The 15,923-nt window shown below is 44.0% G+C and overlaps 1 protein-coding gene across 1 annotated transcript in view; it reads left to right on the forward strand.

Moving 5' to 3' along the window:
• LOC147750636 (lysosomal alpha-glucosidase-like) overlaps positions 1–15,923 on the forward strand; it is an 817,641-nt gene that overhangs the window by 413,028 nt on the left and 388,690 nt on the right. The gene's annotated exons all lie outside the window — the stretch shown is intronic.

The following is a 15,923-nucleotide window of genomic DNA, read 5'->3' on the forward strand; positions in this document are numbered from 1 at the left end:
CACCACATACATATAAAATCTTTGCCTTCACCCTCCTTTTTCTGAACCCATTTTTGTTGACCTTTAGGGCTTTGTGCACTTTACGACTGCTAACCAGTGCCAAAGGGCTAGTGCTCTCTCCTCAAAACATTGTAGAATAGGCTTATAACCAATCAGAATATTTAATTTACTTGTAAGTCCCTAGTAAAATGGTACTATGTGTACCTAAGGCCTGTACATAAATGCTACTAGTTGGGTTGCTGCACTGATTGTGCCACCCACTTAAGTAGCCCTTTTAAATATGTCTCGGTCTGCCATTGCAGCCTGTGTATGCAGTTTTAAACTGCCATTTTGACCTGGCAAAATAAGCCTTTTGCCAGGCCCAAACCTGCTTTTTGAATACATATAGGTCACCCCCTAGACTAGGTTCTCCACATCCCACAGGGCAGGGTGCAATGTATTTAAAAAGTTGGGCATGTACTTTTACGTTTTACATGTCCTGGGGGTGAAAAACTCCTAAATTAGGTTTTCACTAATGCAGGGCCAACCTCTCCTATACGATAACATTGAATTTATCTTATTACATTTAATAAGCTACAGCTTTAAAAATGGGAACAGGTAACCAGTGCACATTAGGTGTCTTTAAAATTAATGAAAAATCCTCTCTAATTACTCTTCAATAGGCTGTGTCCTGTCTTCACACAAAGGGCTGCATACCCCCTGTAGTTAGTCTGGAGCCAGGAACACAACACTGACTGTAACAAATACCTAAAACTGCCTGTACCGAGACAGGAAAAAGGTTGCATTGTTGTTTGGCAATAGCAGTGACCAAATATCCACAATAAGAAGCGCAAAACAGAATAATGAAGCAACATATATTAAAAACACAAATTCTACTAAACTGATAGGTAGACGGATAAAGTGCACATTCAGAATGTCTTTGAGTTAAATACGCTTTGAGTGAGTTATGTTGCTTCAATTTTATTATACATATAATTCAAATATTTTAGCCAGGGCTTTTTTATCATCAGTTTTTGACTCAGAGGAAGAGAGAGAAAAGCACACAAGAGAAAGAAGGATGAATAGAAACAGGGAATCTCCCTGAAAAAGGGTGAGAGCAGGAACCTGCAACGGTGAGATGAAGGGGCAGTGGGTATCTGCAGAGATTTTGTAAGTCATGTGCAACAAGGGCAATTGCTCAAGGCCTCCGCCTTCCCAGGGCCACCCCCCGGAAAGTAAATTGTCTCTATGTTTAGCTCACCTCTATTTCCATATCTTACCCTCTCTCCTCAGAGCGCTTTACATAGCACCGGTTGCATTACATGAGGACACATTCATTTTTTGTTGTTGTTAAGCACATGGATTACGTGATTAACCCAGAATCACAGGATGTTCAGCGTCATTGCTGAGACTCAAACCCAGTTCCCCAGATTCGAGGTCGACCGCCCTAGCCCTTAGGCCAATTCCTCTCACCTCTACCTCTGAGTCTGTCTCTCTTTGGCCAATGGCATCTTCAGAATTTTTGTGGGACCTTAAAAGACATATTTTAACCGTTTTTTGTGTATCTTCTTTTTGAAATTTCGTGGCATAATGAGGGCTTCAATTAGCTGAAAGTGGGTAGTAAATTTCGAAAGAGGTCCCAAAATATGACTTGACCAGTGCCCAAAAAATCCTTTAAACAACACTGGCAGTCTGGTGGTGCATAAAAGAGGCCTGGGACTAAATCGAGACTACTCAGTCTTGGTATTCGGTACTCTGACATTCAATAGGGCCGGCTGCTGGCTTCTGAGCAAAGTTTGGGTGCCAGCACTTATCCTTTTACAAATGAAGCACTGATATTGGAGAAGGTAACCGCACTATGAAAAATGTATTCATGGCGAACGTAAGTAATATGATCCTCACAAATGAATTACAGCGATTTAAAGCATGGCTCTAGAATCCCAATAACAACAAATATTTCTCTGTAGAATGAGATTCACTAAAGACAACCCCAGGTGGCAGGGAGCGTAGATAGTGGTTGTGATCGTCTAATAGAAAGCATGCTGCGTCTTCGGGAAAAACAACAGTTTACCCTTATGATAACTCAATTGCATTTGCATATTAAATTACAGTGATTAAAATGAAAACATGAGTCTTGTGCAATTGAAAATGAATTGGCCCTAAAATTCTCCGTTATAAGTATAAACATTACACCATGTAATAGCTCTCATCTTAACTGATTGTGTTGTGTTTAAAAGTATATATATTTTCATGTAGTTGCCATCAAAATAAAATGCTATTTTGTTATTTTCATGTATTGAGCCTTTCAAGAAGACATTTTTATTTTCAATTCTAGAAGACAGAACACTTAGCAAAACAAGAAACCAACCGTGCTACACAAACTTAAATCAGTCTGGCCTTGGCAAACTAGCACAATTCATTTGTTTACTGCAAGAGTATGCCTCAAAAATAACAATTAAAAAAAAAACATGCTGCCCCCTATATGTGGCCACCATATGCTTGCAATAAAAATATTAAATAGGCATTCACTGACAGTGCTGTTTTATTAATAATGTTTTTACAATAACAAGCCTTTCAGTTGCACTATACATTTTTATTCTTATTATTTTTCGGGCTATATTGATAAAACACCACATAATCACGCATTCAAATCGCAGCCTGCTAAAATGTTACAATACGGCTACAACATTTTATAACACCATAATTAAAAGAAAGTTGGAAAATATACACCATGTAACTGGGTACCTGAAGTGCAATAAAAAAAATGTAATACATAAATAAATAAAACAATATAATCACACTTTGAACCAGCATTTTACTGAAGAGAAAATAACTATTTTAGGTGGATTTGAACGATGTGCAAAGTATTTGTGCAGTCACTCAAAGTGAAAGGAGCAAGTGGGTAAAGTTGGCTGACCATTGCCCATACTATATGTTGTCTTGGTCAAAAAACAAAATACGAATTACAATTTAATAGGCCAATGGCTGAAGCTCACTGACCGTACATCACTGTGTCTGTTTATATTATGCTTAATTTCTTTGGGGAAAACAATACTTTGGGAGTGTCTCAACGGTCAAGCATTAAAAAAAGCTGGATACATTTGGTGTTAAAATAAAGACAACCAGTAAAATCTTTATGCTCATATCTACTTCTTGGGATCCAGTTTTTCCAAGTGCCATGCATCATGGTTAAACCTAACGCATTTTATATACATCTCCGGCGCGAACGAGGCTTGAATTCGGTATGCAAAGACAAGAGCTGGCCCCTAAAGGAGCTTTCCTTAAAACCTGGTATAAAATCAAAAAATGGCAGCCCGAAACGTTAAACTCCTACTTGTGGAAGGAACTAGAAGCCTCAGAGATCTGCCCAGCTAGACACTTCTTGGACAGTGCACTGGATCAGCTGGGGCTACAGCAACTCTGGAAATCATCAGAGTCCATGGCAAGCTTCAAAAAAAATATAAACAACACTGTCAAAAATTAATCTATTATACAAGACAAAGTGGTCTTTACAGAGCGCGCACACGGCTGGCTCACTGTACAGTCCTACAGTAAAGCGACCCCTCAAGCATACCTCCTAACTAACTTATCCAAAACAACCAAAGAGAAGTTCCTGGAATTTCGGGAAGGCTTATTGCTGTCTGCTTATCATCTGCCGCCATGGTTACGCCCTCCAAAGCTTGCAATTTGCCGAATCTGTGAGGAACGAGAGGAGGACATAGTCCACATCATAACCATATGCTGGGAACTGATGCAGGAGCGCCGGTCACTACTTAGACCAATTTTTAACAAGAAAAAATACGGTCGTGCAGACAAGCTGTGCTCGCAAGTTTCTCCGGTGAAGATATTCAACTAAGTTGCTGCCTGGTTAAATTTTTAACTGCTGCTGATCTCAGGCTACAATGGATACCTCCAGATCATCAAAGAAGTAGCACTGGAACCGGGATGGAGCCGGCCCACTATCCCATCATGTAATAGCCTTAACAGCGCTCTGTACACCAAGCACTAGCATTTCTGCGCATCCAAGGTTCAAGGAATAAGCATTAACAGTCTAACCTCAGCTTTTTTGCGTTCAGCAATAAAAGTTGATGCAGCACCATGCACTTTATACTGGTACCCACTCGTCCACACTCATTTTGCAGCCAAGATCCTGACCAGGAGGGCAATTCTACCTCACGAACAGCTGCTAAATTCCTGCAAACAAAAAAGACAGTAACTGGACTATGGGTTATCAAGGCCGGAGGAGCGGTACCCTTTCGCAATTTTAAGTGTGTTCTTAACTGTGGCTATTAACCTTTTAAATGTATGTATTACTATTTTATAAAAGATGGCCAACTTTAATAGATGTTTTAATTAACTGTACAATAAACATATATTACCTAACGCATTTTAGTTTAATCCTCTCAATATTGCAGGGTATCATACTTGTAACGCATTTCATCTGATCAGTGGGGGCTCCCCTGCTAAGGTGGAGGAGCGTCGTCCCACTGCTTTCAGCAGTAGAAATAAAGGAAAAATAAAATGATAATAACTTGTTACTTTTATCATTTAATTTGTTCCTGCTGAGGTGGGGCGGGTTGCTCTGCTCTCAGAGAAGGGGGGAGGAGTGGTGGGCACACTGTAAGTGCACAATGACTGATTGGCCGGCCCTATCGGGCTGGCCAAACAGTCATGCATACTTTGCATGTTCTCCACCCAGACTGCATTACAACCTGGGTGGAGAACATGCCCAGTCTCCAAAGACTGAGCACTGACCAACGCACTCATACCAATCACATTGGCTTAGGGGAGCCTGGAAGCCTGGGTGCTTCCTATTCCGGATTGGAGGGATGACGATGAGGGACAACAGGAGAGATGCAGCGAGAAGGTACGTTTTATTTATCTTTTCCTTTTTTCTTTAGACCCTCCCCCAGCACCCCCTCCGCAACCCCTGCCACCTGCCCTCCTTCCACCAACCCGGTCCGTGCCAGCCACCACTGCAGCTGAAGTACTCCGCCGATAGAATTCCTGTCTTTGTTGCTGGAGGTGCCAACGGTGAGACTAGTCCTGTCACTCTAGATTCACACCAAGTCTAGAGACTTTGGCTGCCACAGTGAAGTGTTAGCATTCTAAGCCCTCTAATAACTGAATACAGTAATTAGCAACAAATGTTGACCTTTGTAGTGGGTCTGCCACTGCATGGCATCGCACCGGATTTGTTTTTAAGTCATTTATTATTTGTCTATGCTGTAATCAAACATCTTGTTTGAATCTGCATATTGTGCAGGAACTACATGATTCCATAATTACGCTACTACGCTACCACACTGCCAGTGAATCACATATATCCAGTGGCTTTGATTATATAAAAAGGAATGGGTTTCAAAATCATAGAATGAAAAGAGCGATTGGGCAAAAACATAGGACTGTGCAAGCATATCACACATGATATGGTCTACTTGGCAACTAAAGTCTACACTTAATGGCCAAGAAATTCTATGACACTTCTTGCTCCTCATGGACTTCTAATACTATATGACCTTGCTCAGTTGTCTTTAGTTGGTTAGTACTTCCTTATAGTCATTCGGGTAAGATGGAGTCCACTCTTTTGGTCCCGAACAGGACTGCTTCCCTTTGCTGATAATCTCTGCTGGGTCAGACGACAGTTACTATAGTAGCTTTCAAGAGCTCCTTGATGTTTTTGCGAGATGTCCAGACTTCTCTCTATTTTGATAGATATCAATAGATTCATTTCGCTATATTTTGGGAGATGTGTCACATTGTCTTTAGTGCGTGTCCAGACATCCATGCTCTTTTTGAGGTGTGCCAAGGTCTTCACATAGGGAGAAAGTATCCTTCTTGCCTGAGTGTATGGAACAGTCAGGATTTCCTTTGAAGAGCTGAATAGATGTTCTGAACAATACAGCCTGCATGGTAGTGAATTCCCGCGTTTGGTCATCCTAACGATTTTCTCCTGATGAGGCACAGTCTTATTTATTTATGCATTTTTATATAGCGCAAACTTTACCAGAAGGTATCAGAGCGCTTTACAATAGAACCAGTTACATTACATAAGTACTTCAGAGTACATGAATTGCATAAAAGATACAAAACAGATAAACTCTAAACTTAAAAGAATGTAGTAAGGGCATATGTCGACTACAGATACTTGTGGTTAGAGTTACATATTTACAAGTTGCAAATTCACTCAAGATTACATTTTAAGAAAGGTTGAAGTGATTAGGGTCGGAGAAATATTGATTACACATTTACACAGCATGATCTTCTTGCCATTGCTGGGGTTCTTGCTGTGCTTGTTCAGCCAGGCCTTCAGGGTGTTGTTGCACTTGTGGGCGGTGATCGTGGGCCTGGAGGGATCCCCGAGATGGTGAGGGCCATAGGGTTAGATGGCCGGGTGCTAATGGGTGAAGGTGCCGTGCTGGATCCCGGGCTGTTCTTGAGCTCATGCTGGGCTACAGCTGTTGGACGAGGGGTAGCTCGGCGCTGTAGGGTATGAAGGCTCCATAGCCGGTGTAGGGGAGTTTGTGAATGGAGGAAAGCTAGTCATTGGTTCGGTGCTGTGGGAGAGAGACTGGGATAGTGGGGGCCAGTCAGACTGCAGTGCGCCACAAGACAGCGTTGATGGATCAGATGTCCTCCACACCTGTTTTCCCAGTTGCCTCAATGCTCCGGGGACCTTGAGAAGGGTTTATGACGCCGGTGCTAGCTCAGCACCGAGTGAGGCTAGTAGCTGAGGAGGGCAGGGGTGGGGACATTATAGCCGCCTCACTCTCTTTATCATAGCTGCTCCACTCTCGACCACCCCCCACTCCAGGAGATCACCAACATGTAGGCAAGCAGAGAGGCAGCATTGGAGCGCCCCCGTAGCTTGGTCCCAGCCAGCATGGATTCCTATTTTCTCCAGTAAGAGGATTGGCTGTACAGGACAGTAGGACAGGAGGACAGGAGGTCATCTGAAGGCATCCAGTGGGCGGCGAAGGTGGGCAGCACAGGGCTAGATAATAGCAGGAAGTAAAGCCATATTTTACAAGCCAACTGAAAACTTAATAGCAATTGGAAGCTGGCATGCCCTTCAACACTGTGACAGGTGGTCTCTGGCACCATAGAGTCCTACTCCCTGCACATCTTCTTTGTACACCTCCTCAGTCATTATGATGCAAGCTGATGTGACTGCCATCACCTAATTAAGAAGCAACAATGTCTATCCTGGGACTGTGATTCTGCCTGTCCGTTGAAAGAGGCAGCAAGAAAACAGAAGGGCAGAGGGGAGGAAGGAGCACGGCAGAACACGGTGGCCACACAGTCGAGGGAAGGCACAGTTGAAAAGTGAAAAATATGGAGGCTTGTAAGGTTTAGAGGGCAGATGGCAACAGGATCAGGAAGGAAAGAAACACTGGGAGACTTGAAAGGTTCACCATACACATCAGGCAGGGCAGAGACACCAGGAGGCTTCAGGTGAGCCAGCAGGGGTGGGACACTGGAAGAATCTCACAAGGCGTCTAAAAAGGAAGAACAGGTCTGGATAGACTAGAGTCCATCATGACTGAGAAGATCAGTCATGCATTAAGGCCTTGATGACGGCTATGGGATTATAGTTACATATACAGACTGCTCCATGATGCCTCCCTCCTCTCTACCCTGTTAGGTCCCTTAATGTACGTCGCTGTGGGGACATGGTTAGACATATCTGATCATCTCTGAGACCTACCCTCTTTCCTACATATGTCACACACCTCTGAACCTGACCACTTGGTCTTTGACTTGGCAGCTCATATCCTTCGAAACATCCCAGCTTTTATCAGCCTATTACATAACCCAGATAGCGTGGTCCTTATGAAGCCGTGTGTCTGTCATACTGAGCTCTGCTCTCAACTGGCCACAATCACTTGGGGCCAGATGTACAAAGCAGTTTTTCTACTCACACATTCTGATTTAAAGTTTGCAACCAAATAAACTGTTTGAAGCAATTTACTAAACCCATTTTGAAAGTCTGAAACTTTTTTTCCAAAGGCCATGCATGGGGGTGGTAGGGTAGTTAAGTATATCAACATCCATCAAATTCAATGGAAAAAAACTGCAGTTAGAAACTTGGGGGCTCATTATGATGGTGTGTGGACATTAGTCCATCCGCTACCATAACGGTAATAGGACCGACCGCCAGATGTGCCCAATTAGGATGTGCCGCCATACTGGCGGGCGCATCCCGGCCTTTTACCATTGCGGACAGTGCTGCTGGCTGTAGCACCGTCCGCAGTGGTAAAAGGGCATGCCTGGCATTTCCCTACACCACATGGCAGGCACCACGCAGTGCCTGCCACTTGGTAAAGGGAACTGCAGGGGGTTACCGATGGTATTCCCCAAGTACACTCCCACCCCTCCAGGGGCCCGCAACGGGCCGCCAAAGCCAATCCCCGCCAGCACTTCCATGGTGGCATAGCCCCCATGGAAAGGCCTGAATGAAACCAGCATCATAATATGGCTGGTGGTGGCTGCCGGGCACCGCCACAACATTACTGCTCCAGCACCACCCAGCCGGCAATCGGACCGATAGCGGACCGGCAAAAAAGCAGCAGCGGTCTTTGCATCCACCGCGGTATCCCCCATCATGATATGGTGGGGGTATTTTACGTTACGATAGCATAACGGTTGCAACAACGGGCTCGGCGGTGGCGATCGTTATGCTATAATAATGTGCCACTATATTTGTGGTTCCAGAACAAACATGAAAAACCACTAAAATTCCCCAGCTTATAGTTCACTGCACATACAATGTACATCATAGCTGATGTTGGCCACCATGTTCAAAACAGCCATTTGCCACTGGTGCAGAAAATAAATGTAGTCAAGCAAAAGTAAAATATAGTGGGCGATGTTAGTTATGACATGCATTGTGGCCCTGCATATCTTAAATGGTGAATTTCATTGTTTTTTTGTGTTTGAGCCAGAACTATAACTCATTTTATAACTGTGTTTTGTTCATTTGGTAGATAGATAGATAGATAGATAGATAGATAGATAGATAGATAGATAGATAGATAGATAGATAGATAGATAGATAGATAGATAGATAGATAGATAGATAGATAGATAGATAGATGTACACGAGACATTCGCTGGATCGCACACCTGTCAGGGGAGGGCCAGGGTGAGGCCCACAATTCCGTGCGCCTCCCTGGCAGCATGCCCAGCTGCAAACCACAGACACTAGCAGCAAAGTGCGTACATCCATCACTGACGCACAGCAGAGGCCTGGCACCGGGGGTGAGCTCCGCTCCCCCAGGGAGGGCATGCCCCTCTGCTCAAACACATTGTGTGGTCCAATGAGGGGATGCTTTCTTTTACATTTGGGAAACTGGTTACAGGAGGATGGTCTGGGGCTTGGTGCAAGTGTGCTCCTTTTCTGGTCTGTCTATAGGCAGCGCTATCTCTGTCCCCCCTCGTGTCATCGAGTCTCAAAAAATACAATAAGGTAGAGAACTTACAGAGAGGGAGGCTTCGTCACAAACCCTTTCTGTAATTCTCTGGAGTGCCAGGCGCGGTCAGTTTCTCAGTGTCTGCTTTTCTGCCAATACGACCAACTGGGCATTTCTGGTCTCCTACATGTCACGCTTTAGTGTGTGTGGGGGGTTGTGCCCTCTTGGCTTCGGCTGCTCTTAACGTTAGCCAGTGGGTCTTGTTGTTTTGATTTTTTTCTTGATTGATGCAATTTTTTTGTTTTCAGTTTTATATAGGAGAACTCCACCCAAAAATATTGGAGCGATTTGCATGAGCACCGGTTACGGTACAAAAGGACACATTCTTTTTTTGGTGGGGAGATTAAGTGATTTGTCTAGAATCATAGGGTGCTGAGCCAACGCCAAAGCTCCAAAGTCGGCAGCTCTGACCATTGCTCCACATCCCAAGAGAGTTTGCGTATGCGTGCATGTCCGCCTTAACCGTTTAAAGGCGTGCTAGCCTTTCAGGGTTGGGCCATTCAGTTCCGCGTCAATGAGTATCTATGAAATACATGGGATTCAGGCTTCTCTCCACGTTCATTTAGTGTTGCGCCACTGAGGAGGATGCAGCGCTCCAACTACTTGTGGGAAATATTTACTTCTAGGGTCCGATTAGTAAAATGGTGTCTCCTGGACGAGGCCACGCTCACTTTGCAAGGACTGTGACGAGGAAGATTAGAACGCGGACTAATGAATTACAGGCCAGTATTCGGGGTTAGAGTTCTCCATTGGCTGCAAACGAGAGGCCTTGGAAGTCCGCTCAGTAACCCTGGGGCCTCTTGGAAAAAATATTTTGGGATTCACATATAACACATTTCAAGCTCTGAAAATAAACAACACAGATACAATAGCTAATCAGTTTCTGATAGTTAAGACTCAATCTCAACCCTGAGAAGGCTGAGCTTCTGCTCCTGTCACAACGTAAAGACTCAGAGAAAGCTGGCATACATCCTTCACATGGTCAAATTAGAAACATCTTTTGGCTCGAACCTTTATAAAGGTGCCCTCTTGTTAACCAAATCAAGTACACTCGGACAGGGGCCCAATTACAACCAAAGAGGATTACATTCTTAAAAGACCGGATGGTATGTGCGGACTTAGAATTATGCACTATGCTGAAGAGTTTACATTGCACAGCAGTGCCGTTGTTACCAGGAAGTTTCCGGGCCAACTGTGGGATGAGCCAATTATGTTAACATCAGTCTGTTGATTAACAGCTCATGATCGGAAACAGATACTCGGGCACTTTTGGAGAGGTTCCAAAGGACAGACAAGTGCTAATAAATCAAGCGCGCGGTGGGAGCGTGTAAAGGCTCCTATCACTACAAACGGGATGCAATGCATGTGCACATCGCTTGTCCAGGCACGCACTTGATTTGTCTCCCTTCGTGAATGAAAGCCATAACAATAGAGTCTCACCAAGCGAAGCAGCTGCGCTTCATTCGTTAGGCGAGACCTAAAAAGGAGAGAGACAGAGAATGTTCGAGGAGATGAAGGGAGCTGGCTTGGGCTGAACATTTTTACCAGGACTACTTTTGAGCCCCAATCTGGCCCTGTGAAAAACCCATGTCAGTTTGCAGCGCATGGGATACATTAGGAATTCTCTGACATGTCGAGGCCCTATTTGGAGTGGTGGTTATGAAGGGTTTTTGGTATAGTCTTGCTCAGAGCCAGTGTCCCCCTTAAGCAAGTGTTCTTCAGTACAGTCTTGGCACCACTGATGTGTGGAAAGGTCTTAGGTGAGCTTCTAAGGACCACCAGAGTTGTCAACCTCATTTTGTAAGTGTGCATCCCTAGTCCTTAAATAGTAACTCAAAGACTAGTGAAAGGTGGGCTGGCTATTTCAATTCACCAGTCACCCTTTCACTCCACACTGTGGACCGTTGCTCCATCTCTGGAGGAGAGACAGGGATCCTCTGCATTCGGGTGTAGTATGTGACTACACCCGCATTCGCACAACCATGCCTGGGGGTTTCTGGAAACCTCTTACTCCACCCAAGGGGCACCCTCTAGGAGGTTTTCACTGTCTGTGTGAAACCACAAGGTGCTTCACAGTCCATGACCCTCCTGGCAGTCTTCTTGCATGTGGGCGTATGTCTATAATATGACGTGTGTAAAAGCAAAGAGTTTGTTCATTTGCATGGGTAAATGAGAGAACATCCTTTTCATATTGCCAACGCATACTTTTCAACTATGTGATCTGTATTACAGAACGGGCAGCACACATAACTTCAGCCCCTTCTGCAATGCTAAAGTGACCTGAGAGTGCAAAAAACAGGAGCAAATGCATACTGCACCACAAGTGCACTTTGTGTAATATGGACCCCTCGATATGAATTATGTACAGGGTGCACTGAGCCTGTTTACACTAGGCACAGCTTTAACCCAGTGTGTCCTTTGCAGACTGGGACAATGCACCTGACTGAACAGAAAAGTGCTGTCCTCATTGCAGCACTGAGCTCTAATAGTAGCTGCTGCTGCTGAGGAGAGGGCATTGGTGAAAGACAGGATCACAGTTTGAAACCACACCTGTGTCTTTCACTGGGAGATGAATAGACCTTCATTTGAGGAGGTGGAAAGTCACCTCCCTTCAGGCAGGTTTACTCCATTGCATGTATGCATGCATTTTGTAGATATACAACTCACACTTAGCTGGGGAGTGTGGTAATCTACCTCTCCAATGTGATCACGCTGGATTTTTACCTTGCTCTGGGCACTTATTTTTGCTGGCTGTATAACAGTGCACTTTACCCCTGTGCTCAAACTTTCAACATGGTGAAATTGGTATACCCCTAATTAGCATGTTCAACTTACCTATAAGTTCCTGGTATACTGTACCAAGTGCTTCCACTGCCTGTATGATGAATGTCATCAGATGATTGCAGCACCCATTGTGCCACCCACTACAATGCCAGTGCAAACATGGCTATAGGTCTACCATTGGTAGCCTGGCTTTTGCAGTTTTTAACTACAAATTCGACCTGTTAAAATAATCCCTTCTGACAGGTTAAAACCTACCTTTTAAAACATTAGAGTCACCCCTATGTAGATCTTAATGCCCATAAGGCAAGGAGCATCGTGTTTAAAAGTAAGAAATGTAAGAATTTAATGGTTAACGTGTTATTACAGTGAAAAACCCTGACAGCTATTTTCACCGTTGTAAGGCTGACTGTTCCATATGAAAATACTGGGTTAAATTATTACATTTATTAATGTAAATTTTGGTTAGGAAACAGCTTGTGAAATAATTAAACAGCTATTTTAATAGTTATTAAAATCCATGTTCAATGGAAAAGTCTGGTTATTAATAAATACTAAGCAAAAGGCACTTTAAAAAAGTGACCTTTTCCCTGCCTAAGGCCTCGGGAGGCTATTTGCATTAGCCCCCTGCTGCAGCCCCCTGATTGCTCAGGCTCTGAATGAGGCGTGGAAACTACCCCAAGAGCACCAACAAAGGCCTGAGTATAGCAAGGTGTCTCTTTTCCTCTGGCAGGATGAACATTTGGGCAGTGCTTAGGTACTACATTTACTTCAAAGGGGCATCCCCTGTCACAGGAGAATGTAATATGGTACCTGGACTTGCCCTTTTCTAAGTTCCCCAGTCAAGAATGCTCCAAACCCACTGGGATGGAGCTGCCTCTAGAACTGGTTTGTAGGGACCACAAAGAAGGGGTTTGGGCATTTCCTTGGCCACAACTTTGGGGTGGGCATATAGGCTCTGCACAAGAAGAGACAGAGTTTACCATCTTTGATTTAGGCACTGTGACATTGCTATCAGTGGGGCACACAGGCAATGCTGCAAAGTGGGTAGGGCAACTCCTGGGAACTTTTACATCATTGGTTAGGGAGGAGCCAGAAATCACCTCCATCCCAAGCTGATGCCTGGCATAAATGTGGCACCCCCAGTACCCTCCTCAGGATGCTATGGACCTAAGAAAGAACAGAAGAAGGAATGCACTTACTGGTTGAGACCTGTGGGGAGATCTAAGGGGCTAATCTGCTCTCCCTGGTATCCAGGACAAAGAAGTGAAATCCAAGGCTCAGTTGGCTGACTGCCTGTGTAAGATATAGAACTACAACAATTTTCAAGAGGATTTTCTGCTGAAGAGTACAGATGGCCAGCATCAATTGGACCCGACCTTGAACCTACTGGTAGCCTCAGCTGGAGGGAGTCCAAGGGCTATTCCAGTGGGCCTGAGGCCCATGGCTGTGTTAAAGTGTACTCATCCCAAACATCCCTGAAAAACCTGTGACAGAACATTTTGGGATTTTAGATCTCTGTAGGACTTGGACAAACCTGTCAAGTGTATCCACCCATGGTGCATTGCCACTGAGAAGAAATAATAGGTTTCTCTCACTCAGCGCTTCTCCTCAGCTGCAAATCTGATTTAGGTGGACCTCACTTAGAATATATTTAGCAACTTTGTGTCTATTTGGATACAGCCTTCCTCCCTAGAAGATTCAGAGCTCTGAAGGATAGATTAAGGACCTCAATTAGAGTTTGGTGACAGGTAACTCCGCCACAAATGTGATGGTTATCTCGTCCACCATTTTCCAAGTGCCATTGGATATAATGCACTGCTAATATGCCAGACAGGATATCCTGTCACAATTGTGATGGAGTAACCTGCCTGTTGAACTCTAAATCAGGCCCTAAGTCCGAAGGCACAACTCTTGATCGGGTGAAGGTGACAAAAGTATATGGTTAACAAGATGACTTTCCTGGGTGTGAAATTTGAATTTCTCATGCTGAGCTTTTTGCACTTCACCGGTACTTAATCCAATGCCTCTGATGTTGTGGTGACCTCTTCAGTTACAGTCTTCTGCTTTGCTTAGCTGAAGGATTGTAATTTCCAGGAAAAAGACTAAGCCTCAAGGCAAAAACTCCAACCAGATCGAACCTGATTGGTGTATCTGAACCGCAACCCATCGTGGTAAGCCTGAAATTGTATCTAGGTACCGTTCTACTACGATCATTGTCTACTTTTGTCACTTTGCACTTTTTCCACTGTTCTTACTTACATCTTTATAAATTCGTGCCTCTGATTCCCCTTGATAAATTCATGGCACTTTAGTATCATTTTGTTCATTAAATTATTTGCTATTTTAATCAATTGTAGTGGGATAAATGACTAATTTGTTTCCGGTCATCAAATATTTGAGGAAATAATATTTTTGAATTTCCTGGGCATTACAACACACAAATGTGTATGTAGCAACTGTGTCTGCATGATCAATAGAAGTGGTAGAGCACTGACTGACATAGCTTCAACTTTAGGAACTCCAGATAAGAAAAGGTGGGAGGGAACATACATCAAACACACGAAATTTGAAGGCAGGAATGGTTGCAATTTGTCTAACCATTGACAATTGCTTGATGTAACATTCCACCCATATTTCTTTTGCTCACCATGCCAGTCAGTTTGGACCCAGCCATAAACAAATCAGTCTTGACCTTGGTCCAATAGAAACAGTCCAGCACTTCCTGCTTGGTCCTCCGCCGTGCGGGCCGACCCCTTTCTGAATCATCGCCTGCTTACAGAGCGGAAGCTCTTGCAATTCAAGACGAGAAGTATCGCTATTGTAAATGCGAGACTGTGAGTTATTAAATGGTTGTGTGTCAAAATACTGAGGTCAATAATATTAAGCTGGAGATTTGCCGATTACTCAAATATCTCCAGCCAACGTATCGTCGAGATAAGCATACATAGGGAAGCATAGGTTAATTCCAGACTTATCTATCTTGATGATATGTTGGTCAGTAATCGATATTGTGCAACTGATATAATGGCAGGTCGATATTAAAAGCTTGACATTGTGGTGAATCACTGAACGAGCCAAGTGACTCTTGGTACCGTAATACAACTGATATCACTTTACAACGCACACACGAAAAGTATGTTTTTTCCCCTGCATTCAATTCACTTATAGAAAGTGTCATAGTGTTATCATGTTTAAATTAATTTGTTCTCCAATGTAGAAAATATAGGCCAGTTTCTTAAACGTAGGGTGTATATGCGCTATGCATGGCGCTGTGTGCTCATTCCACATTGTGTAAGACTTGTACATAATATCTAGGGCCTCATTTATGAAAAGTGACGCATCGCTGCGTGAAAACAGCGATGCGTCACTTTTCACTGTGTACTCCTTGCGACACCAATTATGCCTCATATTTAATGTAGGACGCATCATGTCGCAAGGACTTACAGATACGTCAGTATTTCTGACGTATCTGTAAGCGCAAAAGGGACGGATTGCTGGAGTGTGTCACAAAAGTGGTACAACTCCAGCAATGCGCCCTTTCACATGGGGAATGCCCCATGTGAAAGGGCTTGTGTCAGTGTTAGGCCTGCTGTGAGGCAGGCGCAAGATTTTGACGCAACAGCATCCTAAAAGTGACTGCGTCTCTATTACGAGGCTTTTTGCGGGGGAACGCCCCCTCTGCATACA

The sequence above is a fragment of the Lissotriton vulgaris genome, chromosome 1_1 (assembly GCF_964263255.1).
Source record: "Lissotriton vulgaris chromosome 1_1, aLisVul1.2, whole genome shotgun sequence".
NCBI classification, from domain to species: Eukaryota; Metazoa; Chordata; class Amphibia; order Caudata; family Salamandridae; genus Lissotriton; species Lissotriton vulgaris.